We start from the raw sequence: 25,768 nt of genomic DNA, 5'->3' as shown, positions 1-25,768 counted from the left end.
GCATTGAATAGAAAGTAATGCATTCAACTCAATGGTGTGTACAGTTCAATTTTGCTGATACCTACTATGTGCTAACATGATGTAAACATTGTTTGTACACTAACCATATGATTTAGAGTTGTCAGCAACCAATTTTATGAGTGTGCAACCTATGATCCAGAAGTTACTTTCAGTAACATTGCCTTCTCTACACAGTGGAACTTTAGCCTTTGCAGAAGTAAACCAAGTCAATGGCTGTTCCACTGTAAATGGTAACAGGTAGGTTACTGAATTCAGCTTGCATTGTATTATTCCATGGTACTGAGCACTGTACATGCAATATCTATACAGTTCCAAATCACCCTGAGTAGTTATGTACACAAGGTTACCAGAGAATGCATTGAATAGAAAGTAATGCATTCAACTCAACGGTGTCTACAGTTCAATTTTGCTGATAACTACTGTGGGCTAACATGATGTAAACGATGTTAGCACACTAACCATATGATTTGGACTTGTCTGCAACCAATTTTATGAGTGCGCTACCTATGCTCCAGAAGTTACTTTCAGTAACATTACCTTTTCTACACAGTGGAACTTTAGCCTTTGCAGAAGTAAACCAAGTCAATGTCTGTTCCACTGTAAATGGTAACAGGTAGGTTACTGAATTCAGCTTGCATTGTATTATTCCATGGTACTGAGCACTGTACATGCAATATCTATACAGTTCCAAATCACCCTGAGTAGTTATGCACACAAGGTTACCACAGAATGCATTGAATAGAAAGTAATGCATTCAACTCAATGGTGTGTACAGTTCAAATTTGCTGATAACTACTATGTGCTAACATGATGTAAACATTGTTTGTACACTAACCATATGATTTAGAGTTGTCAGCAACCAATTTTATGAGTGTGCTACCTATGCTCCAGAAGTTACTTTCAGTAACATTTCCTTTTCTACACAGTGGAACTTTAGCCGTTGCAGAAGTAAACCAAGTCAATGGCTGTTCCACTGTAAATGGTAACAGGTAGGTTACTGAATTCCGCTTGCATTGGAGTATTCCATGGTACTGAGCACTTTACATGCAATATCTGTACAGTTCCAAATCACACTGAATAGTCATGTACGCAAATTACCACAGAATGCATTGAACAGAAAGTAATGCATTCAACTCAATGGTGTGTACAGCTCAATTTTGCTGATAACTACTATGTGCTAACATGAAGTAAACATTGTTTCTACACTAACCATATGATTTAGAGTTGTCAGCAACCAATTTTATGAGTGTGCAACCTATGCTCCAGAAGTTACTTTCAGTAACATTGCCTTCTCTACACTGGAACTTTAGCCTTTGCAGAAATAAACCAAGTCAATGGCTGTTCCACTGTAAATGGTAACAGGTAGGTTACTGAATTCAGCTTGCATTGTATTATTCCATGGTACTGAGCACGGTACATGCAATATCTATACAGTTCCAAATCATCCTAAGTAGTTATGTACACAAGGTTACCACAGAATGCATTGAATAGAAAGTGATGCATTCAACTCAATGGTGTGTACAGTTCAATTTTGCTGATAACTACTATGTGCTAACATGATGTAAATGATGTTAGCACACTAACCATATGATTTGGACTTGTCTGCAACCAATTTTATGAGTGTGCTACCTATGCTCCAGAAGTTACTTTCAGTAACATTACCTTTTCTACACAGTGGAACTTTAGCCTTTGCAGAAGTAAACCAAGTCAATGGCTGTTCCACTGTAAATGGTAACAGGTAGGTTACTGAATTCAGCTTGCATTGTATTATTCCATGGTACTGAGCACGGTACATGCCATATCTATACAGTTCCAAATCATCCTAAGTAGTTATGTACACAAGGTTACCACAGAATGCATTGAATAGAAAGTAATGCATTCAACTCAATGGTGTGTACAGTTCAATTTTGCTGATAACTACTATGTGCTAACATGATGTAAACATTGTTTGTACACTAACCATATGATTTAGAGTTGTCAGCAACCAATTTTATGAGTGTGCAACCTATGCTCCAGAAGTTACTTTCAGTAACATTGCCTTCTCTACACAGTGGAACTTTAGCCTTTACAGAAGTAAACCAAGTCAATGGCTGTTCCACTGTAAATGGTAACAGGTAGGTTACTGAATTCAGCTTGCATTATATTATTCCATGGTACTGAGCACTCTACATGCAATATCTATACAGTTCCAAATCACCCTGAGTAGTCATGTACACAAAGTTACAACAGAATAAATTGAATATGAAGTAATGCATTCAACTCAATGGAGTGTCCAGTTCAATTTTGCTGATAACAACTAGGTGCTAACATGATGTAAACATTGTTAGTACACTAACCATATGATTTCGAGTTGTCTGCAAACAATTTTATGAGTGTGCTACCTATGCTCCAGAAGTTACTTTCAGTAACATTACCTTTTCTACACAGTGGAACTTTAGCCTTTGCAGAAGTAAACCAATTCAATGTCTGTTCCACTGTAAATGGTAACAGGTTGGTTACTGAACTCAGCTTGCATTGTATTATTCCATGGTACTGAGCACTGTACATGCAATATCTATACAGTTCCAAATCACCCTGAGTAGTTATGCACACAAGGTTACCACAGAATGCATTGAATAGAAAGTAATGCATTCAACTCAATGGTGTGTACAGTTCAATTTTGCTGATAACTACTATGTGCTAACATGATGTAAACATTGTTTGTACACTAACCATATGATTTAGAGTTGTCAGCAACCAATTTTATGAGTGTGCAACCTATGCTGCAGAAGTTACTTTCAGTAACATTGCCTTCTCTACACAGTGGAACTTTAGCCTTTGCAGAAGTAAACCAAGTCAATGGCTGTTCCACTGTAAATGGTAACAGGTAGGTTACTGAATTCAGCTTGCATTGTATTATTCCATGGTACTGAGCACTCTACATGCCATGTCTATACAGTTCCAAATCATCCTAAGTAGTTATGTACACAAGGTTACCACTGAATGCATTGAATAGAAAGTAATGCATTCAACTCAATGGTGTGTACAGTTCAATTTTGCTGATAACAACTAGGTGCTAACATGATGTAAACATTGTTAGTACACTAACCATATGATTTAGAGTTGTCTGCAACCAATTTTATGAGTGTGCTACCTATGCTCCAGAAGTTACTTTCAGTAACATTACCTTTTCTAAACAGTGGAACTTTAGCCTTTGCAGAAGTAAACCAATTCAATGTCTGTTCCACTGTAAATGGTAACAGGTAGGTTACTGAATTCAGCTTGCATTGTATTATTCCATGGTACTGAGCACGGTACATGCAATATCTATACAGTTCCAAATCATCCTAAGTAGTTATGTACACAAGGTTACCACAGAATGCATTGAATAGAAAGTGATGCATTCAACTCAATGGTGTGTACAGTTCAATTTTGCTGATAACTACTATGTGCTAACATGATGTAAATGATGTTAGCACACTAACCATATGATTTGGACTTGTCTGCAACCAATTTTATGAGTGTGCTACCTATGCTCCAGAAGTTACTTTCAGTAACATTACCTTTTCTACACAGTGGAACTTTAGCCTTTGCAGAAGTAAACCAAGTCAATGGCTGTTCCACTGTAAATGGTAACAGGTAGGTTACTGAATTCAGCTTGCATTGTGTTATTCCATGGTACTGAGCACGGTACATGCCATATCTATACAGTTCCAAATCATCCTAAGTAGTTATGTACACAAGGTTACCACTGAATGCATTGAATAGAAAGTGATGCATTCAACTCAATGGTGTGTACAGTTCAATTTTGCTGATTACTACTATGTGCTAACATGATGTAAATGATGTTAGCACACTAACCATATGTTTTGGACTTGTCTGCAACCAATTTTATGAGTGTGCTACCTATGCTCCAGAAGTTACTTTCAGTAACATTACCTTTTCTACACAGTGGAACTTTAGCCTTTGCAGAAGTAAACCAAGTCAATGTCTGTTCCACTGTAAATGGTAACAGGTAGGATACTGAATTCAGCTTGCATTGTATTATTCCATGGTACTGAGCACTGTACATGCAATATCTATACAGTTCCAAATCACCCTGAGTAGTTATGCACACAAGGTTACCACAGAATGCATTGAATAGAAAGTAATGCATTCAACTCAATGGTGTGTACAGTTCAATTTTGCTGATAACTACTATGTGCTAACATGATGTAAACATTGTTTGTACACTAACCATATGATTTAGAGTTGTCAGCAACCAATTTTATGAGTGTGCAACCTATGCTCCAGAAGTTACTTTCAGTAACATTGCCTTCTCTACACAGTGGAACTTTAGCCTTTGCAGAAGTAAACCAAGTCAATGGCTGTTCCACTGTAAATGGTAACAGGTAGGTTACTGAATTCAGCTTGCATTATATTATTCCATGGTAATGAGCACTCTACATGCAATATCTATACAGTTCCAAATCACCCTGAGTAGTCATGTACACAAAGTTACAACAGAATAAATTGAATATGAAGTAATGCATTCAACTCAATGGAGTGTCCAGTTCAATTTTGCTGATAACAACTAGGTGCTAACATGATGTAAACATTGTTAGTACACTACCCATATGATTTAGAGTTGTCTGCAACCAATTTTATGAGTGTGCTACCTATGCTCCAGAAGTTACTTTCAGTAACATTACCTTTTCTACACAGTGGAACTTTAGCCTTTGCAGAAGTAAACCAATTCAATGTCTGTCCCACTGTAAATGGTAACAGGTTGGTTACTGAATTCAGCTTGCATTGTATTATTCCATGGTACTGAGCACTGTACATGCAATATCTATACAGTTCCAAATCACCCTGAGTAGTTATGCACACAAGGTTACCACAGAATGCATTGAATAGAAAGTAATGCATTCAACTCAATGGTGTGTACAGTTCAATTTTGCTGATAACTACTATGTGCTAACATGATGTAAACATTGTTTGTACACTAACCATATGATTTAGAGTTGTCAGCAACCAATTTTATGAGTGTGCAACCTATGCTGCAGAAGTTACTTTCAGTAACATTGCCTTCTCTACACAGTGGAACTTTAGCCTTTGCAGAAGTAAACCAAGTCAATGGCTGTTCCACTGTAAATGGTAACAGGTAGGTTACTGAATTCAGCTTGCATTGTATTATTCCATGGTACTGAGCACGGTACATGCCATATCTATACAGTTCCAAATCATCCTAAGTAGTTATGTACACAAGGTTACCACTGAATGCATTGAATAGAAAGTGATGCATTCAACTCAATGGTGTGTACAGTTCAATTTTGCTGATAACTACTATGTGCTAACATGATGTAAATGATGTTAGCACACTAACCATATGATTTGGACTTGTCTGCAACCAATTTTATGAGTGTGCTACCTATGCTCCAGAAGTTACTTTCAGTAACATTACCTTGTCTACACAGTGGAACTTTAGACTTTGCAGAAGTAAACCAAGTCAATGTCTGTTGCACTGTAAATGGTAACAGGTAGGTTACTGAATTCAGCTTGCATTGTATTATTCCATGGTACTGAGTACTGTACATGCAATATCTATACAGTTCCAAATCACCCTGAGTAGTTATGCACACAAGGTTACCACAGAATGCATTGAATAGAAAGTAATGCATTCAACTCAATGGTGTGTACAGTTCAATTTTGCTGATAACTACTATGTGCTAACATTATGTAAACATTGTTTGTACACTAACCATATGATTTAGAGTTGTCAGCAACCAATTTTATGAGTGTGCAACCTATGCTCCAGAAGTTACTTTCAGTAACATTGCCTTCTCTACACAGTGGAACTTTAGCCTTTGCAGAAGTAAACCAAGTCAATGGCTGTTCCACTGTAAATGGTAACAGGTAGGTTACTGAATTCAGCTTGCATTGTATTATTCCATGGTACTGAGCACGGTACATGCAATATCTATACAGTTCCAAATCATCCTAAGTAGTTATGTACACAAGGTTACCACAGAATGCATTGAATAGAAAGTGATGCATTCAACTCAATGGTGTGTACAGTTCAATTTTGCTGATAACTACTATGTGCTAACATGATGTAAATGATGTTAGCACACTAACCATATGATTTGGACTTGTCTGCAACCAATTTTATGAGTGTGCTACCTATGCTCCAGAAGTTACTTTCAGTAACATTACCTTTTCTACACAGTGGAACTTTAGCCTTTGCAGAAGTAAACCAAGTCAATGGCTGTTCCACTGTAAATGGTAACAGGTAGGTTACTGAATTCAGCTTGCATTGTATTATTCCATGGTACTGAGCACGGTACATGCCATATCTATACAGTTCCAAATCATCCTAAGTAGTTATGTACACAAGGTTACCACTGAATGCATTGAATAGAAAGTGATGCATTCAACTCAATGGTGTGTACAGTTCAATTTTGCTGATAACTACTATGTGCTAACATGATGTAAATGATGTTAGCACACTAACCATATGATTTGGACTTGTCTGCAACCAATTTGATGAGTGTGCTACCTATGCTCCAGAAGTTACTTTCAGTAACATTACCTTTTCTACACAGTGGAACTTTAGCCTTTGCAGAAGTAAACCAAGTCAATGTCTGTTCCACTGTAAATGGTAACAGGTAGGATACTGAATTCAGCTTGCATTGTATTATTCCATGGTACTGAGCACTGTACATGCAATATCTATACAGTTCCAAATCACCCTGAGTAGTTATGCACACAAGGTTACCACAGAATGCATTGAATAGAAAGTAATGCATTCAACTCAATGGTGTGTACAGTTCAATTTTGCTGATAACTACTATGTGCTAACATGATGTAAACATTGTTTGTACACTAACCATATGATTTAGAGTTGTCAGCAACCAATTTTATGAGTGTGCAACCTATGCTCCAGAAGTTACTTTCAGTAACATTGCCTTCTCTACACAGTGGAACTTTAGCCTTTGCAGAAGTAAACCAAGTCAATGGCTGTTCCACTGTAAATGGTAACAGGTAGGTTACTGAATTCAGCTTGCATTATATTATTCCATGGTAATGAGCACTCTACATGCAATATCTATACAGTTCCAAATCACCCTGAGTAGTCATGTACACAAAGTTACAACAGAATAAATTGAATATGAAGTAATGCATTCAACTCAATGGAGTGTCCAGTTCAATTTTGCTGATAACAACTAGGTGCTAACATGATGTAAACATTGTTAGTACACTACCCATATGATTTAGAGTTGTCTGCAACCAATTTTATGAGTGTGCTACCTATGCTCCAGAAGTTACTTTCAGTAACATTACCTTTTCTACACAGTGGAACTTTAGCCTTTGCAGAAGTAAACCAATTCAATGTCTGTCCCACTGTAAATGGTAACAGGTTGGTTACTGAATTCAGCTTGCATTGTATTATTCCATGGTACTGAGCACTGTACATGCAATATCTATACAGTTCCAAATCACCCTGAGTAGTTATGCACACAAGGTTACCACAGAATGCATTGAATAGAAAGTAATGCATTCAACTCAATGGTGTGTACAGTTCAATTTTGCTGATAACTACTATGTGCTAACATGATGTAAACATTGTTTGTACACTAACCATATGATTTAGAGTTGTCAGCAACCAATTTTATGAGTGTGCAACCTATGCTGCAGAAGTTACTTTCAGTAACATTGCCTTCTCTACACAGTGGAACTTTAGCCTTTGCAGAAGTAAACCAAGTCAATGGCTGTTCCACTGTAAATGGTAACAGGTAGGTTACTGAATTCAGCTTGCATTGTATTATTCCATGGTACTGAGCACGGTACATGCCATATCTATACAGTTCCAAATCATCCTAAGTAGTTATGTACACAAGGTTACCACTGAATGCATTGAATAGAAAGTGATGCATTCAACTCAATGGTGTGTACAGTTCAATTTTGCTGATAACTACTATGTGCTAACATGATGTAAATGATGTTAGCACACTAACCATATGATTTGGACTTGTCTGCAACCAATTTTATGAGTGTGCTACCTATGCTCCAGAAGTTACTTTCAGTAACATTACCTTGTCTACACAGTGGAACTTTAGACTTTGCAGAAGTAAACCAAGTCAATGTCTGTTGCACTGTAAATGGTAACAGGTAGGTTACTGAATTCAGCTTGCATTGTATTATTCCATGGTACTGAGTACTGTACATGCAATATCTATACAGTTCCAAATCACCCTGAGTAGTTATGCACACAAGGTTACCACAGAATGCATTGAATAGAAAGTAATGCATTCAACTCAATGGTGTGTACAGTTCAATTTTGCTGATAACTACTATGTGCTAACATTATGTAAACATTGTTTGTACACTAACCATATGATTTAGAGTTGTCAGCAACCAATTTTATGAGTGTGCATCCTATGCTCCAGAAGTTACTTTCAGTAACATTGCCTTCTCTACACAGTGGAACTTTAGCCTTTGCAGAAGTAAACCAAGTCAATGGCTGTTCCACTGTAAATGGTAACAGGTAGGTTACTGAATTCAGCTTGCATTGTATTATTCCATGGTACTGAGCACGGTACATGCAATATCTATACAGTTCCAAATCATCCTAAGTAGTTATGTACACAAGGTTACCACAGAATGCATTGAATAGAAAGTGATGCATTCAACTCAATGGTGTGTACAGTTCAATTTTGCTGATAACTACTATGTGCTAACATGATGTAAATGATGTTAGCACACTAACCATATGATTTGGACTTGTCTGCAACCAATTTTATGAGTGTGCTACCTATGCTCCAGAAGTTACTTTCAGTAACATTACCTTTTCTACACAGTGGAACTTTAGCCTTTGCAGAAGTAAACCAAGTCAATGGCTGTTCCACTGTAAATGGTAACAGGTAGGTTACTGAATTCAGCTTGCATTGTATTATTCCATGGTACTGAGCACGGTACATGCCATATCTATACAGTTCCAAATCATCCTAAGTAGTTATGTACACAAGGTTACCACTGAATGCATTGAATAGAAAGTGATGCATTCAACTCAATGGTGTGTACAGTTCAATTTTGCTGATAACTACTATGTGCTAACATGATGTAAATGATGTTAGCACACTAACCATATGATTTGGACTTGTCTGCAACCAATTTGATGAGTGTGCTACCTATGCTCCAGAAGTTACTTTCAGTAACATTACCTTTTCTACACAGTGGAACTTTAGCCTTTGCAGAAGTAAACCAAGTCAATGTCTGTTCCACTGTAAATGGTAACAGGTAGGTTACTGAATTCAGCTTGCATTGTATTATTCCATGGTACTGAGCACTGTACATGCAATATCTATACAGTTCCAAATCACCCTGAGTAGTTATGCACACAAGGTTACCACAGAATGCATTGAATAGAAAGTAATGCATTCAACTCAATGGTGTGTACAGTTCAATTTTGCTGATATCTACTATGTGCTAACATGATGTAAACATTGTTTATACACTAACCATATGATTTAGAGTTGTCAGCAACCAATTTTATGAGTGTGCAACCTATGCTCCAGAAGTTCCTTTCAGTAACATTGCCTTCTCTACACAGTGGAACTTTAGCCTTTGCAGAAGTAAACCAAGTCAATGGCTGTTCCACTGTAAATGGTAACAGGTAGGTTACTGAATTCAGCTTGCATTATATTATTCCATGGTACTGAGCACTCTACATGCAATATCTATACAGTTCCAAATCACCCTGAGTAGTCATGTACACAAAGTTACAACAGAATAAATTGAATATGAAGTAATGCATTCAACTCAATGGAGTGTCCAGTTCAATTTTGCTGATAACAACTAGGTGCTAACATGATGTAAACATTGTTAGTACACTACCCATATGATTTAGAGTTGTCTGCAACCAATTTTATGAGTGTGCTACCTATGCTCCAGAAGTTACTTTCAGTAACATTACCTTTTCTACACAGTGGAACTTTAGCCTTTGCAGAAGTAAACCAAGTCAATATCTGTTCCACTGTAAATGGTAACAGGTTGGTTACTGAATTCAGCTTGCATTGTATTATTCCATGGTACTGAGCACTGTACATGCAATATCTATACAGTTCCAAATCACCCTGAGTAGTTATGCACACAAGGTTACCACAGAATGCATTGAATAGAAAGTAATGCATTCAACTCAATGGTGTGTACAGTTCAATTTTGCTGATAACTACTATGTGCTAACATGATGTAAACATTGTTTGTACACTAACCATATGATTTAGAGTTGTCAGCAACCAATTTGATGAGTGTGCAACCTATGCTGCAGAAGTTACTTTCAGTAACATTGCCTTCTCTACACAGTGGAACTTTAGCCTTTGCAGAAGTAAACCAAGTCAATGGCTGTTCCACTGTAAATGGTAACAGGTAGGTTACTGAATTCAGCTTGCATTGTATTATTCCATGGTACTGAGCACGGTACATGCCATATCTATACAGTTCCAAATCATCCTAAGTAGTTATGTACACAAGGTTACCACTGAATGCATTGAATAGAAAGTGATGCATTCAACTCAATGGTGTGTACAGTTCAATTTTGCTGATAACTACTATGTGCTAACATGATGTAAATGATGTTAGCACACTAACCATATGATTTGGACTTGTCTGCAACCAATTTTATGAGTGTGCTACCTATGCTCCAGAAGTTACTTTCAGTAACATTACCTTTTCTACACAGTGGAACTTTAGCCTTTGCAGAAGTAAACCAAGTCAATGTCTCTTCCACTGTAAATGGTAACAGGTAGGTTACTGAATTCAGCTTGCATTGTATTATTCCATGGTACTGAGTACTGTACATGCAATATCTATACAGTTCCAAATCACCCTGAGTAGTTATGCACACAAGGTTACCACAGAATGCATTGAATAGAAAGTAATGCATTCAACTCAATGGTGTGTACAGTTCAATTTTGCTGATAACTACTATGTGCTAACATGATGTAAACATTGTTTGTACACTAACCATATGATTTAGAGTTGTCAGCAACCAATTTTATGAGTGTGCAACCTATGCTCCAGAAGTTACTTTCAGTAACATTGCCTTCTCTACACAGTGGAACTTTAGCCTTTGCTGAAGTAAACCAAGTCAATGGCTGTTCCACTGTAAATGGTAACAGGTAGGTTACTGAATTCAGCTTGCATTGTATTATTCCATGGTACTGAGCACGTTACATGCAATATCTATACAGTTCCAAATCATCCTAAGTAGTTATGTACACAAGGTTACCACAGAATGCATTGAATAGAAAGTGATGCATTCAACTCAATGGTGTGTACAGTTCAATTTTGCTGATAACTACTATGTGCTAACATGATGTAAATGATGTTAGCACACTAACCATATGATTTGGACTTGTCTGCAACCAATTTTATGAGTGTGCTACCTATGCTGCAGAAGTTACTTTCAGTAACATTGCCTTCTCTACACAGTGGAACTTTAGCCTTTGCAGAAGTAAACCAAGTCAATGGCTGTTCCACTGTAAATGGTAACAGGTAGGTTACTGAATTCAGCTTGCATTGTATTATTCCATGGTACTGAGCACGGTACATGCCATATCTATACAGTTCCAAATCATCCTAAGTAGTTATGTACACAAGGTTACCACTGAATGCATTGAATAGAAAGTGATGCATTCAACTCAATGGTGTGTACAGTTCAATTTTGCTGATAACTACTATGTGCTAACATGATGTAAATGATGTTAGCACACTAACCATATGATTTGGACTTGTCTGCAACCAATTTTATGAGTGTGCTACCTATGCTCCAGAAGTTACTTTCAGTAACATTACCTTTTCTACACAGTGGAACTTTAGCCTTTGCAGAAGTAAACCAAGTCAATGTCTGTTCCACTGTAAATGGTAACAGGTAGGTTACTGAATTCAGCTTGCATTGTATTATTCCATGGTACTGAGTACTGTACATGCAATATCTATACAGTTCCAAATCACCCTGAGTAGTTATGCACACAAGGTTACCACAGAATGCATTGAATAGAAAGTAATGCATTCAACTCAATGGTGTGTACAGTTCAATTTTGCTGATAACTACTATGTGCTAACATGATGTAAACATTGTTTGTACACTAACCATATGATTTAGAGTTGTCAGCAACCAATTTTATGAGTGTGCAACCTATGCTCCAGAAGTTACTTTCAGTAACATTGCCTTCTCTACACAGTGGAACTTTAGCCTTTGCTGAAGTAAACCAAGTCAATGGCTGTTCCACTGTAAATGGTAACAGGTAGGTTACTGAATTCAGCTTGCATTATATTATTCTATGGTACTGAGCACTCTACATGCAATATCTATACAGTTCCAAATCACCCTGAGTAGTCATGTACACAAAGTTACAACAGAATAAATTGAATATGAAGTAATGCATTCAACTCAATGGAGTGTCCAGTTCAATTTTGCTGATAACAACTAGGTGCTAACATGATGTAAACATTGTTAGTACACTAACCATATGATTTAGAGTTGTCTGCAACCAATATTATGAGTGTGCTACCTATGCTCCAGAAGTTACTTTCAGTAACATTACCTTTTCTACACAGTGGAACTTTAGCCTTTGCAGAAGTAAACCAAGTCAATGTCTGTTCCACTGTAAATGGTAACAGGTTGGTTACTGAATTCAGCTTGCATTGTATTATTCCATGGTACTGAGCACTGTACATGCAATATCTATACAGTTCCAAATCACCCTGAGTAGTTATGCACACAAGGTTACCACAGAATGCATTGAATAGAAAGTAATGCATTCAACTCAATGGTGTGTACAGCTCAATTTTGCTGATAACTACTATGTGCTAACATGATGTAAACATTGTTTGTACACTAACCATATGATTTAGAGTTGTCAGCAACCAATTTTATGAGTGTGCAACCTATGCTGCAGAAGTTACTTTCAGTAACATTGCCTTCTCTACACAGTGGAACTTTAGCCTTTGCAGAAGTAAACCAAGTCAATGGCTGATCCACTGTAAATGGTAACAGGTAGGTTACTGAATTCAGCTTGCATTATATTATTCCATGGTACTGAGCACTCTACATGCAATATCTATACAGTTCCAAATCACCCTGAGTAGTCATGTACACAAAGTTACAACAGAATAAATTGAATATGAAGTAATGCATTCAACTCAATGGAGTGTCCAGTTCAATTTTGCTGATAACAACTAGGGGCTAACATGATGTAAACATTGTTAGTACACTAACCATATGATTTAGAGTTGTCTGCAACCAATTTTATGAGTGTGCTACCTATTCTCCAGAAGTTACTTTCAGTAACATTACCTTTTCTACACAGTGGAACTTTAGCCTTTACAGAAGTCAACCAAGTCAATGGCTGTTCCACTGTAACTGGTAACAAGTAGGTTACTGAAATCAGCTTGCATTGGAGTATTTCATGGGACTCAGCACTCTACATGCAATATCTATACAGTTAAAAATCACCCTGAGTAGTTATGCACACAAGGTTACCAGAGAATGCATTGAATAGAAAGTAATGCTTTCAACTCAATGGTGTGTACAGTTCAATTTTGCTGATAACTACTATGTACTAACATGAAGTAAACATTCTTTGTACACTAACCATATGATTTAGAGTTGTCAGCAACCAATTTTATGAGTGTGCAACCTATGCTCCAGAAGTTACTTTCAGTAACATTGCCTTCTCTACACAGTGGAACTTTAGCCTTTGCAGAAGTAAACCAAGTCAATGGCTGTTCCACTGTAAATGGTAACAGGTAGGTTACTGAATTCAGCTTGCATTGGAGTATTCCATGGTACTGAGCACTCTACATGCAATATCTATACAGTTCCATATCACCCTGAGTAGTCATGTACACAAAGTTACAACAGAATAAATTGAATATGAAGTAATGCATTCAACTCAATGGAGTGTACAGTTCAATTTTGCTGATAACTACTATGTGCTAACATGATGTAAACGATGTTAGCACACTACCCATATGATTTGGACTTGTCTGCAACCAATTTTATGAGTGTGCTACCTATGCTCCAGAAGTTACTTTCAGTAACATTACCTTTTCTACACAGTGGAACTTTAGCCTTTGCAGAAGTAAACCAAGTCAATGGCGGTTCCACTGTAAATGGTAACAGGTAGGTTACTGAATTCAGCTTGCATTGTATTATTCCATGGTACTGAGCACGGTACATGCCATATCTATACAGTTCCAAATCATCCTAAGTAGTTATGTACACAAGGTTACCACTGAATGCATTGAATATAAAGTGATGCATTCAACTCAATGGTGTGTACAGTTCAATTTTGCTGATAACTACTATGTGCTAACATGATGTAAATGATGTTAGCACACTAACCATATGATTTAGACTTGTCTGCAACCAATTTCATGAGTGTGCTACCTATGCTCCAGAAGTTACTTTCAGTAACATTACCTTTTCTACACAGTGGAACTTTAGCCTTTGCAGAAGTAAACCAAGTCAATGTCTGTTCCACTGTAAATGGTAACAGGTAGGTTACTGAATTCAGCTTGCATTGTATTATTCCATGGTACTGAGCACTGTACATGCAATATCTATACTGTTCCAAATCACCCTGAGTAGTTATGCACACAAGGTTACCACAGAATGCATTGAATAGAAAGTAATGCATTCAACTCAATGGTGTGTACAGTTCAATTTTGCTGATATCTACTATGTGCTAACATGATGTAAACATTGTTTATACACTAACCATATGATTTAGAGTTGTCAGCAACCAATTTTATGAGTGTGCAACCTATGCTCCAGAAGTTCCTTTCAGTAACATTGCCTTCTCTACACAGTGGAACTTTAGCCTTTGCAGAAGTAAACCAAGTCAATGGCTGTTCCACTGTAAATGGTAACAGGTAGGTTACTGAATTCAGCTTGCATTATATTATTCCATGGTACTGAGCACTCTACATGCAATATCTATACAGTTCCAAATCACCCTGAGTAGTCATGTACACAAAGTTACAACAGAATAAATTGAATATGAAGTAATGCATTCAACTCAATGGAGTGTCCAGTTCAATTTTGCTGATAACAACTAGGTGCTAACATGATGTAAACATTGTTAGTACACTACCCATATGATTTAGAGTTGTCTGCAACCAATTTTATGAGTGTGCTACCTATGCTCCAGAAGTTACTTTCAGTAACATTACCTTTTCTACACAGTGGAACTTTAGCCTTTGCAGAAGTAAACCAAGTCAATATCTGTTCCACTGTAAATGGTAACAGGTTGGTTACTGAATTCAGCTTGCATTGTATTATTCCATGGTACTGAGCACTGTACATGCAATATCTATACAGTTCCAAATCACCCTGAGTAGTTATGCACACAAGGTTACCACAGAATGCATTGAATAGAAAGTAATGCATTCAACTCAATGGTGTGTACAGTTCAATTTTGCTGATAACTACTATGTGCTAACATGATGTAAACATTGTTTGTACACTAACCATATGATTTAGAGTTGTCAGCAACCAATTTGATGAGTGTGCAACCTATGCTGCAGAAGTTACTTTCAGTAACATTGCCTTCTCTACACAGTGGAACTTTAGCCTTTGCAGAAGTAAACCAAGTCAATGGCTGTTCCACTGTAAATGGTAACAGGTAGGTTACTGAATTCAGCTTGCATTGTATTATTCCATGGTACTGAGCACGGTACATGCCATATCTATACAGTTCCAAATCATCCTAAGTAGTTATGTACACAAGGTTACCACTGAATGCATTGAATAGAAAGTGATGCATTCAACTCAATGGTGTGTACAGTTCAATTTTGCTGATAACTACTATGTGCTAACATGATGTAAATGATGTTAGCACACTAACCATATGATTTGGACTTGTTTGCAACCAATTTTATGAGTGTGCTACCTATGCTCCAGAAGTTACTTTCAGTAACATTACCTTTTCTACACAGTGGAACTTTAGCCTTTACAGAAGTCAACCAAGTCAATGGCTGTTCCACTGTAACTGGTAACAAGTAGGTTACTGAAATCAGCTTGCATTGGAGTATTTCATGGGACTCAGCACTCTACATGCAATATCTATACAGTTAAAAATCACCCTGAGTAGTTATGCACACAAGGTTACCAGAGAATGCATTGAATAGAAAGTAATGCTTTCAACTCAATGGTGTGTACAGTTCAATTTTGCTGATAACTACTATGTACTAACATGAAGTAAACATTTTTTGTACACTAACCATATGATTTAGAGTTGTCAGCAACCAATTTTATGAGTGTGCAACCTATGCTCCAGAAGTTACTTTCAGTAACATTGCCTTCTCTACATAGTGGAACTTTAGCCTTTGCAGAAGTAAACCAAGTCAATGGCTGTTCCACTGTAAATGGTAACAGGTAGGTTACTGAATTCAGCTTGCATTGTATTATTCCATGGTACTGAGCACGGTACATGCAATATCTATACAGTTCCAAATCACCCTGAGTAGTTATGTACACAAGGTTACCACTGAATGCATTGAATAGAAAGTGATGCATTCAACTCAATGGTGTGTACAGTTCAATTTTGCTGATAACTACTATGTGCTAACATGATGTAAATGATGTTAGCACACTAACCATATGATTTGGACTTGTCTGCAACCAATTTTATGAGTGTGCTACCTATGCTCCAGAAGTTACTTTCAGTAACATTACCTTTTCTACACAGTGGAACTTTAGCCTTTGCAGAAGTAAACCAAGTCAATGTCTGTTCCACTGTAAATGGTAACAGGTAGGTTACTGAATTCAGCTTGCATTGTATTATTCCATGGTACTGAGTACTGTACATGCAATATCTATACAGTTCCAAATCACCCTGAGTAGTTATGCACACAAGGTTACCACAGAATGCATTGAATAGAAAGTAATGCATTCAACTCAATGGTGTGTACAGTTCAATTTTGCTGATAACTACTATGTGCTAACATGATGTAAACATTGTTTGTACACTAAACATATGATTTAGAGTTGTCAGCAACCAATTTTATGAGTGTGCAACCTATGCTCCAGAAGTTACTTTCAGTAACATTGCCTTCTCTACACAGTGGAACTTTAGCCTTTGCAGAAGTAAACCAAGTCAATGGCTGTTCCACTGTAAATGGTAACAGGTAGGTTACTGAATTCAGCTTGCATTATATTATTCCATGGTACTGAGCACTCTACATGCAATATCTATACAGTTCCAAATCACCCTGAGTAGTCATGTACACAAAGTTACAACAGAATAAATTGAATATGAAGTAATGCATTCAACTCAATGGAGTGTCCAGTTCAATTTTGCTGATAACAACTAGGGGCTAACATGATGTAAACATTGTTAGTACACTAACCATATGATTTAGAGTTGTCTGCAACCAATTTTATGAGTGTGCTACCTATGCTCCAGAAGTTACTTTCAGTAACATTACCTTTTCTACACAGTGGAACTTTAGCCTTTGCAGAAGTAAACCAAGTCAATGTCTGTTCCACTGTAAATGGTAACAGGTTGGTTACTGAATTCAGCTTGCATTGTATTATTCCATGGTACTGAGCACTGTACATGCAATATCTATACAGTTCCAAATCACCCTGAGTAGTTATGCACACAAGGTTACCACAGAATGCATTGAATAGAAAGTAATGCATTCAACTCAATGGTGTGTACAGCTCAATTCTGCTGATACCTACTATGTGCTAACATGATGTAAACATTGTTTGTACACTAACCATATGATTTAGAGTTGTCAGCAACCAATTTTATGAGTGTGCAACCTATGCTGCAGAAGTTACTTTCAGTAACATTGCCTTCTCTACACAGTGGAACTTTAGCCTTTGCAGAAGTAAACCAAGTCAATGGCTGATCCACTGTAAATGGTAACAGGTAGGTTACTGAATTCAGCTTGCATTATATTATTCCATGGTACTGAGCACTCTACATGCAATATCTATACAGTTCCAAATCACCCTGAGTAGTCATGTACACAAAGTTACAACAGAATAAATTGAATATGAAGTAATGCATTCAACTCAATGGAGTGTCCAGTTCAATTTTGCTGATAACAACTAGGGGCTAACATGATGTAAACATTGTTAGTACACTAACCATATGATTTAGAGTTGTCTGCAACCAATTTTATGAGTGTGCAACCTATGCTCCAGAAGTTACTTTCAGTAACATTGCCTTCTCTACATAGTGGAACTTTAGCCTTTGCAGAAGTAAACCAAGTCAATGGCTGTTCCACTGTAAATGGTAACAGGTAGGTTACTGAATTCAGCTTGCATTGTATTATTCCATGGTACTGAGCACGGTACATGCAATATCTATACAGTTCCAAATCACCCTGAGTAGTTATGTACACAAGGTTACCACTGAATGCATTGAATAGAAAGTGATGCATTCAACTCAATGGTGTGTACAGTTCAATTTTGCTGATAACTACTATGTGCTAACATGATGTAAATGATGTTAGCACACTAACCATATGATTTGGACTTGTCTGCAACCAATTTTATGAGTGTGCTACCTATGCTCCAGAAGTTACTTTCAGTAACATTACCTTTTCTACACAGTGGAACTTTAGCCTTTGCAGAAGTAAACCAAGTCAATGTCTGTTCCACTGTAAATGGTAACAGGTAGGTTACTGAATTCAGCTTGCATTGTATTATTCCATGGTACTGAGTACTGTACATGCAATATCTATACAGTTCCAAATCACCCTGAGTAGTTATGCACACAAGGTTACCACAGAATGCATTGAATAGAAAGTAATGCATTCAACTCAATGGTGTGTACAGTTCAATTTTGCTGATAACTACTATGTGCTAACATGATGTAAACATTGTTTGTACACTAAACATATGATTTAGAGTTGTCAGCAACCAATTTTATGAGTGTGCAACCTATGCTCCAGAAGTTACTTTCAGTAACATTGCCTTCTCTACACAGTGGAACTTTAGCCTTTGCAGAAGTAAACCAAGTCAATGGCTGTTCCACTGTAAATGGTAACAGGTAGGTTACTGAATTCAGCTTGCATTATATTATTCCATGGTACTGAGCACTCTACATGCAATATCTATACAGTTCCAAATCACCCTGAGTAGTCATGTACACAAAGTTACAACAGAATAAATTGAATATGAAGTAATGCATTCAACTCAATGGAGTGTCCAGTTCAATTTTGCTGATAACAACTAGGGGCTAACATGATGTAAACATTGTTAGTACACTAACCATATGATTTAGAGTTGTCTGCAACCAATTTTATGAGTGTGCTACCTATGCTCCAGAAGTTACTTTCAGTAACATTACCTTTTCTACACAGTGGAACTTTAGCCTTTGCAGAAGTAAACCAAGTCAATGTCTGTTCCACTGTAAATGGTAACAGGTTGGTTACTGAATTCAGCTTGCATTGTATTATTCCATGGTACTGAGCACTGTACATGCAATATCTATACAGTTCCAAATCACCCTGAGTAGTTATGCACACAAGGTTACCACAGAATGCATTGAATAGAAAGTAATGCATTCAACTCAATGGTGTGTACAGCTCAATTCTGCTGATACCTACTATGTGCTAACATGATGTAAACATTGTTTGTACACTAACCATATGATTTAGAGTTGTCAGCAACCAATTTTATGAGTGTGCAACCTATGCTGCAGAAGTTACTTTCAGTAACATTGCCTTCTCTACACAGTGGAACTTTAGCCTTTGCAGAAGTAAACCAAGTCAATGGCTGATCCACTGTAAATGGTAACAGGTAGGTTACTGAATTCAGCTTGCATTATATTATTCCATGGTACTGAGCACTCTACATGCAATATCTATACAGTTCCAAATCACCCTGAGTAGTCATGTACACAAAGTTACAACAGAATAAATTGAATATGAAGTAATGCATTCAACTCAATGGAGTGTCCAGTTCAATTTTGCTGATAACAACTAGGGGCTAACATGATGTAAACATTGTTAGTACACTAACCATATGATTTAGAGTTGTCTGCAACCAATTTTATGAGTGTGCTACCTATTCTCCAGAAGTTACTTTCAGTAACATTACCTTTTCTACACAGTGGAACTTTAGCCTTTACAGAAGTCAACCAAGTCAATGGCTGTTCCACTGTAACTGGTAACAAGTAGGTTACTGAAATCAGCTTGCATTGGAGTATTTCATGGGACTCAGCACTCTACATGCAATATCTATACAGTTAAAAATCACCCTGAGTAGTTATGCACACAAGGTTACCAGAGAATGCATTGAATAGAAAGTAATGCTTTCAACTCAATGGTGTGTACAGTTCAATTTTGCTGATAACTACTATGTACTAACATGAAGTAAACATTGTTTGTACACTAACCATATGATTTAGAGTTGTCAGCAACCAATTTTATGAGTGTGCAACCTATGCTCCAGAAGTTACTTTCAGTAACATTGCCTTCTCTACATAGTGGAACTTTAGCCTTTGCAGAAGTAAACCAAGTCAATGGCTGTTCCACTGTAAATGGTAACAGGTAGGTTACTGAATTCAGCTTGCATTGGAGTATTCCATGGTACTGAGCACTGTACATGCAATATCTATACAGTTCCAAATCACCCTGAGTAGTTATGCACACAAGGTTACCACAGAATGCATTGAATAGAAAGTAATGCATTCAACTCAATGGTGTGTACAGTTCAATTTTGCTGATAACTACTATGTGCTAACATGAAGTAAACATTGTTTGTACACTAACCATATGATTTAGAGTTGTCAGCAACCAATTTTATGAGTGTGCTACCTATTCTCCAGAAGTTACTTTCAGTAACATTACCTTTTCTACACAGTGGAACTTTAGCCTTTACAGAAGTCAACCAAGTCAATGGCTGTTCCACTGTAACTGGTAACAAGTAGGTTACTGAAATCAGCTTGCATTGGAGTATTTCATGGGACTCAGCACTCTACATGCAATATCTATACAGTTAAAAATCACCCTGAGTAGTTATGCACACAAGGTTACCAGAGAATGCATTGAATAGAAAGTAATGCTTTCAACTCAATGGTGTGTACAGTTCAATTTTGCTGATAACTACTATGTACTAACATGAAGTAAACATTGTTTGTACACTAACCATATGATTTAGAGTTGTCAGCAACCAATTTTATGAGTGTGCAACCTATGCTCCAGAAGTTACTTTCAGTAACATTGCCTTCTCTACACAGTGGAACTTTAGCCTTTGCAGAAGTAAACCAAGTCAATGGCTGTTCCACTGTAAATGGTAACAGGTAGGTTACTGAATTCAGCTTGCATTGGAGTATTCCATGGTACTGAGCACTCTACATGCAATATCTATACAGTTCCATATCACCCTGAGTAGTCATGTACACAAAGTTACAACAGAATAAATTGAATATGAAGTAATGCATTCAACTCAATGGAGTGTACAGTTCAATTTTGCTGATAACTACTATGTGCTAACATGATGTAAACGATGTTAGCACACTAACCATATGATTTGGACTTGTCTGCAACCAATTTTATGAGTGTGCTACCTATGCTCCAGAAGTTACTTTCAGTAACATTACCTTTTCTACACAGTGGAACTTTAGCCTTTGCAGAAGTAAACCAAGTCAATGTCTGTTCCACTGCAAATGGTAACAGGTAGGTTACTGAATTCCGCTTGCATTGGAGTATTCCATGGTACTGAGCACTCTACATGCAATATCTATACAGTTCCAAATCACCCTGAGTAGTTAGGCACACAAGGTTACCACAGAATGCATTGAATAGAAAGTAATGCATTCAACTCAATGGTGTGTACAGTTCAATTTTGCTGATAGCTACTATGTGCTAACATGATGTAAACATTGTTTGTACACTAACCATATGATTTAAAGTTGTCAGCAACCAATTTTATGAGTGTGCAACCTTTGCTCCAGAAGTTACTTTCAGTAACATTGCCTTCTCTACACAGTGGAACTTTAGCCTTTGCAGAAGTAAACCAAGTCAATGGCTGTTCCACTGCAAATGGTAACAGGTAGGTTACTGAATTCCGCTTGCATTGGAGTATTCCATGGTACTGAGCACTCTACATGCAAATTCTATACAGTTCCAAATCACACTGAATAGTCATGTACGCAAAGTTACCACAGAATGCATTGAACAGAAAGTAATGCATTCAACTCAATGGTGTGTACAGCTCAATTTTGCTGATAACTACTATGTGCTAACATGAAGTAAACATTGTTTCTACACTACCCATATGATTTAGAGTTGTCAGCAACCAATTTTATGAGTGTGCGACCTATGCTCCAGAAGTTACTTTCAGTAACATTGCCTTCTCTACACAGTGGAACTTTAGCCTTTGCAGAAGTAAACCAAGTGAATGTCTGTTCCACTGTAAATGGTAACAGGTAGGTTACTGAATTCAGCTTGCATTGTATTATTCCATGGTACTGAGCACTGTACATGCAATATCTATACAGTTCCAAATCACCCTGAGTAGTTATGCACACAAGGTTACCACAGAATGCATTGAATAGAAAGTAATGCATTCAACTCAATGGTGTGTACCGTTCAATTTTGCTGATAACTACTATGTGCTAACATGATGTAAACATTGTTTGTACACTAACCATATGATTTAGAGTTGTCAGCAACCAATTTTATGAGTGTGCTACCTATGCCCCAGAAGTTACTTTCAGTAACATTACCTATTCTACACAGTGGAACTTTAGCCTTTGCAGAAGTAAACCAAGTCAATGTCTGTTCCACTGTAAATGGTAACAGGTAGGTTACTGAATTCAGCTTGCATTGTATTATTCCATGGTACTGAGCACTGTACATGCAATATCTATACAGTTCCAAATCACCCTGAGTAGTTATGCACACAAGGTTACCACAGAATGCATTGAATAGAAAGTAATGCATTCAACTCAATGGTGTGTACAGTTCAATTTTGCTGATAACTACTATGTGCTAACATGATGTAAACATTGTTTGTACACTAACCATATGATTTAGAGTTGTCAGCAACCAATTTTATGAGTGTGCAACCTATGCTCCAGAAGTTACTTTCAGTAACATTGCCTTCTCTACACAGTGGAACTTTAGCCTTTGCAGAAGTAAACCAAGTCAATGGCTGTTCCACTGTAAATGGTAACAGGTAGGTTACTGAATTCAGCTTGCATTATATTATTCCATGGTACTGAGCACTCTACATGCAATATCTATACAGTTCCAAATCACCCTGAGTAGTCATGTACACAAAGTTACAACAGAATAAATTGAATATGAAGTAATGCATTCAACTCAATGGAGTGTCCAGTTCAATTTTGCTGATAACAACTAGGGGCTAACATGATGTAAACATTGTTAGTACACTAACCATATGATTTAGAGTTGTCTGCAACCAATTTTATGAGTGTGCTACCTATTCTCCAGAAGTTACTTTCAGTAACATTACCTTTTCTACACAGTGGAACTTTAGCCTTTACAGAAGTCAACCAAGTCAATGGCTGTTCCACTGTAACTGGTAACAAGTAGGTTACTGAAATCAGCTTGCATTGGAGTATTTCATGGGACTCAGCACTCTACATGCAATATCTATACAGTTAAAAATCACCCTGAGTAGTTATGCACACAAGGTTACCAGAGAATGCATTGAATAGAAAGTAATGCTTTCAACTCAATGGTGTGTACAGTTCAATTTTGCTGATAACTACTATGTACTAACATGAAGTAAACATTGTTTGTACACTAACCATATGATTTAGAGTTGTCAGCAACCAATTTTATGAGTGTGCAACCTATGCTCCAGAAGTTACTTTCAGTAACATTGCCTTCTCTACATAGTGGAACTTTAGCCTTTGCAGAAGTAAACCAAGTCAATGGCTGTTCCACTGTAAATGGTAACAGGTAGGTTACTGAATTCAGCTTGCATTGGAGTATTCCATGGTACTGAGCACTGTACATGCAATATCTATACAGTTCCAAATCACCCTGAGTAGTTATGCACACAAGGTTACCACAGAATGCATTGAATAGAAAGTAATGCATTCAACTCAATGGTGTGTACAGTTCAATTTTACTGATAACTACTATGTGCTAACATGAAGTAAACATTGTTTGTACACTAACCATATGATTTAGAGTTGTCAGCAACCAATTTTATGAGTGTGCTACCTATTCTCCAGAAGTTACTTTCAGTAACATTACCTTTTCTACACAGTGGAACTTTAGCCTTTACAGAAGTCAACCAAGTCAATGGCTGTTCCACTGTAACTGGTAACAAGTAGGTTACTGAAATCAGCTTGCATTGGAGTATTTCATGGGACTCAGCACTCTACATGCAATATCTATACAGTTAAAAATCACCCTGAGTAGTTATGCACACAAGGTTACCAGAGAATGCATTGAATAGAAAGTAATGCTTTCAACTCAATGGTGTGTACAGTTCAATTTTGCTGATAACTACTATGTACTAACATGAAGTAAACATTGTTTGTACACTAACCATATGATTTAGAGTTGTCAGCAACCAATTTTATGAGTGTGCAACCTATGCTCCAGAAGTTACTTTCAGTAACATTGCCTTCTCTACATAGTGGAACTTTAGCCTTTGCAGAAGTAAACCAAGTCAATGGCTGTTCCACTGTAAATGGTAACAGGTAGGTTACTGAATTCAGCTTGCATTGGAGTATTCCATGGTACTGAGCACTGTACATGCAATATCTATACAGTTCCAAATCACCCTGAGTAGTTATGCACACAAGGTTACCACAGAATGCATTGAATAGAAAGTAATGCATTCAACTCAATGGTGTGTACAGTTCAATTTTGCTGATAACTACTATGTGCTAACATGAAGTAAACATTGTTTGTACACTAACCATATGATTTAGAGTTGTCAGCAACCAATTTTATGAGTGTGCTACCTATTCTCCAGAAGTTACTTTCAGTAACATTACCTTTTCTACACAGTGGAACTTTAGCCTTTACAGAAGTCAACCAAGTCAATGGCTGTTCCACTGTAACTGGTAACAAGTAGGTTACTGAAATCAGCTTGCATTGGAGTATTTCATGGGACTCAGCACTCTACATGCAATATCTATACAGTTAAAAATCACCCTGAGTAGTTATGCACACAAGGTTACCAGAGAATGCATTGAATAGAAAGTAATGCTTTCAACTCAATGGTGTGTACAGTTCAATTTTGCTGATAACTACTATGTACTAACATGAAGTAAACATTGTTTGTACACTAACCATATGATTTAGAGTTGTCAGCAACCAATTTTATGAGTGTGCAACCTATGCTCCAGAAGTTACTTTCAGTAACATTGCCTTCTCTACATAGTGGAACTTTAGCCTTTGCAGAAGTAAACCAAGTCAATGGCTGTTCCACTGTAAATGGTAACAGGTAGGTTACTGAATTCAGCTTGCATTGGAGTATTCCATGGTACTGAGCACTGTACATGCAATATCTATACAGTTCCAAATCACCCTGAGTAGTTATGCACACAAGGTTACCACAGAATGCATTGAATAGAAAGTAATGCATTCAACTCAATGGTGTGTACAGTTCAATTTTGCTGATAACTACTATGTGCTAACATGAAGTAAACATTGTTTGTACACTAACCATATGATTTAGAGTTGTCAGCAACCAATTTTATGAGTGTGCTACCTATTCTCCAGAAGTTACTTTCAGTAACATTACCTTTTCTACACAGTGGAACTT

This window comes from Hypanus sabinus, chromosome 2 (assembly GCF_030144855.1).
Source record: "Hypanus sabinus isolate sHypSab1 chromosome 2, sHypSab1.hap1, whole genome shotgun sequence".
Classification (NCBI taxonomy): domain Eukaryota; kingdom Metazoa; phylum Chordata; class Chondrichthyes; order Myliobatiformes; family Dasyatidae; genus Hypanus; species Hypanus sabinus.
Note: the sequence above shows the minus strand (reverse complement) of the source record.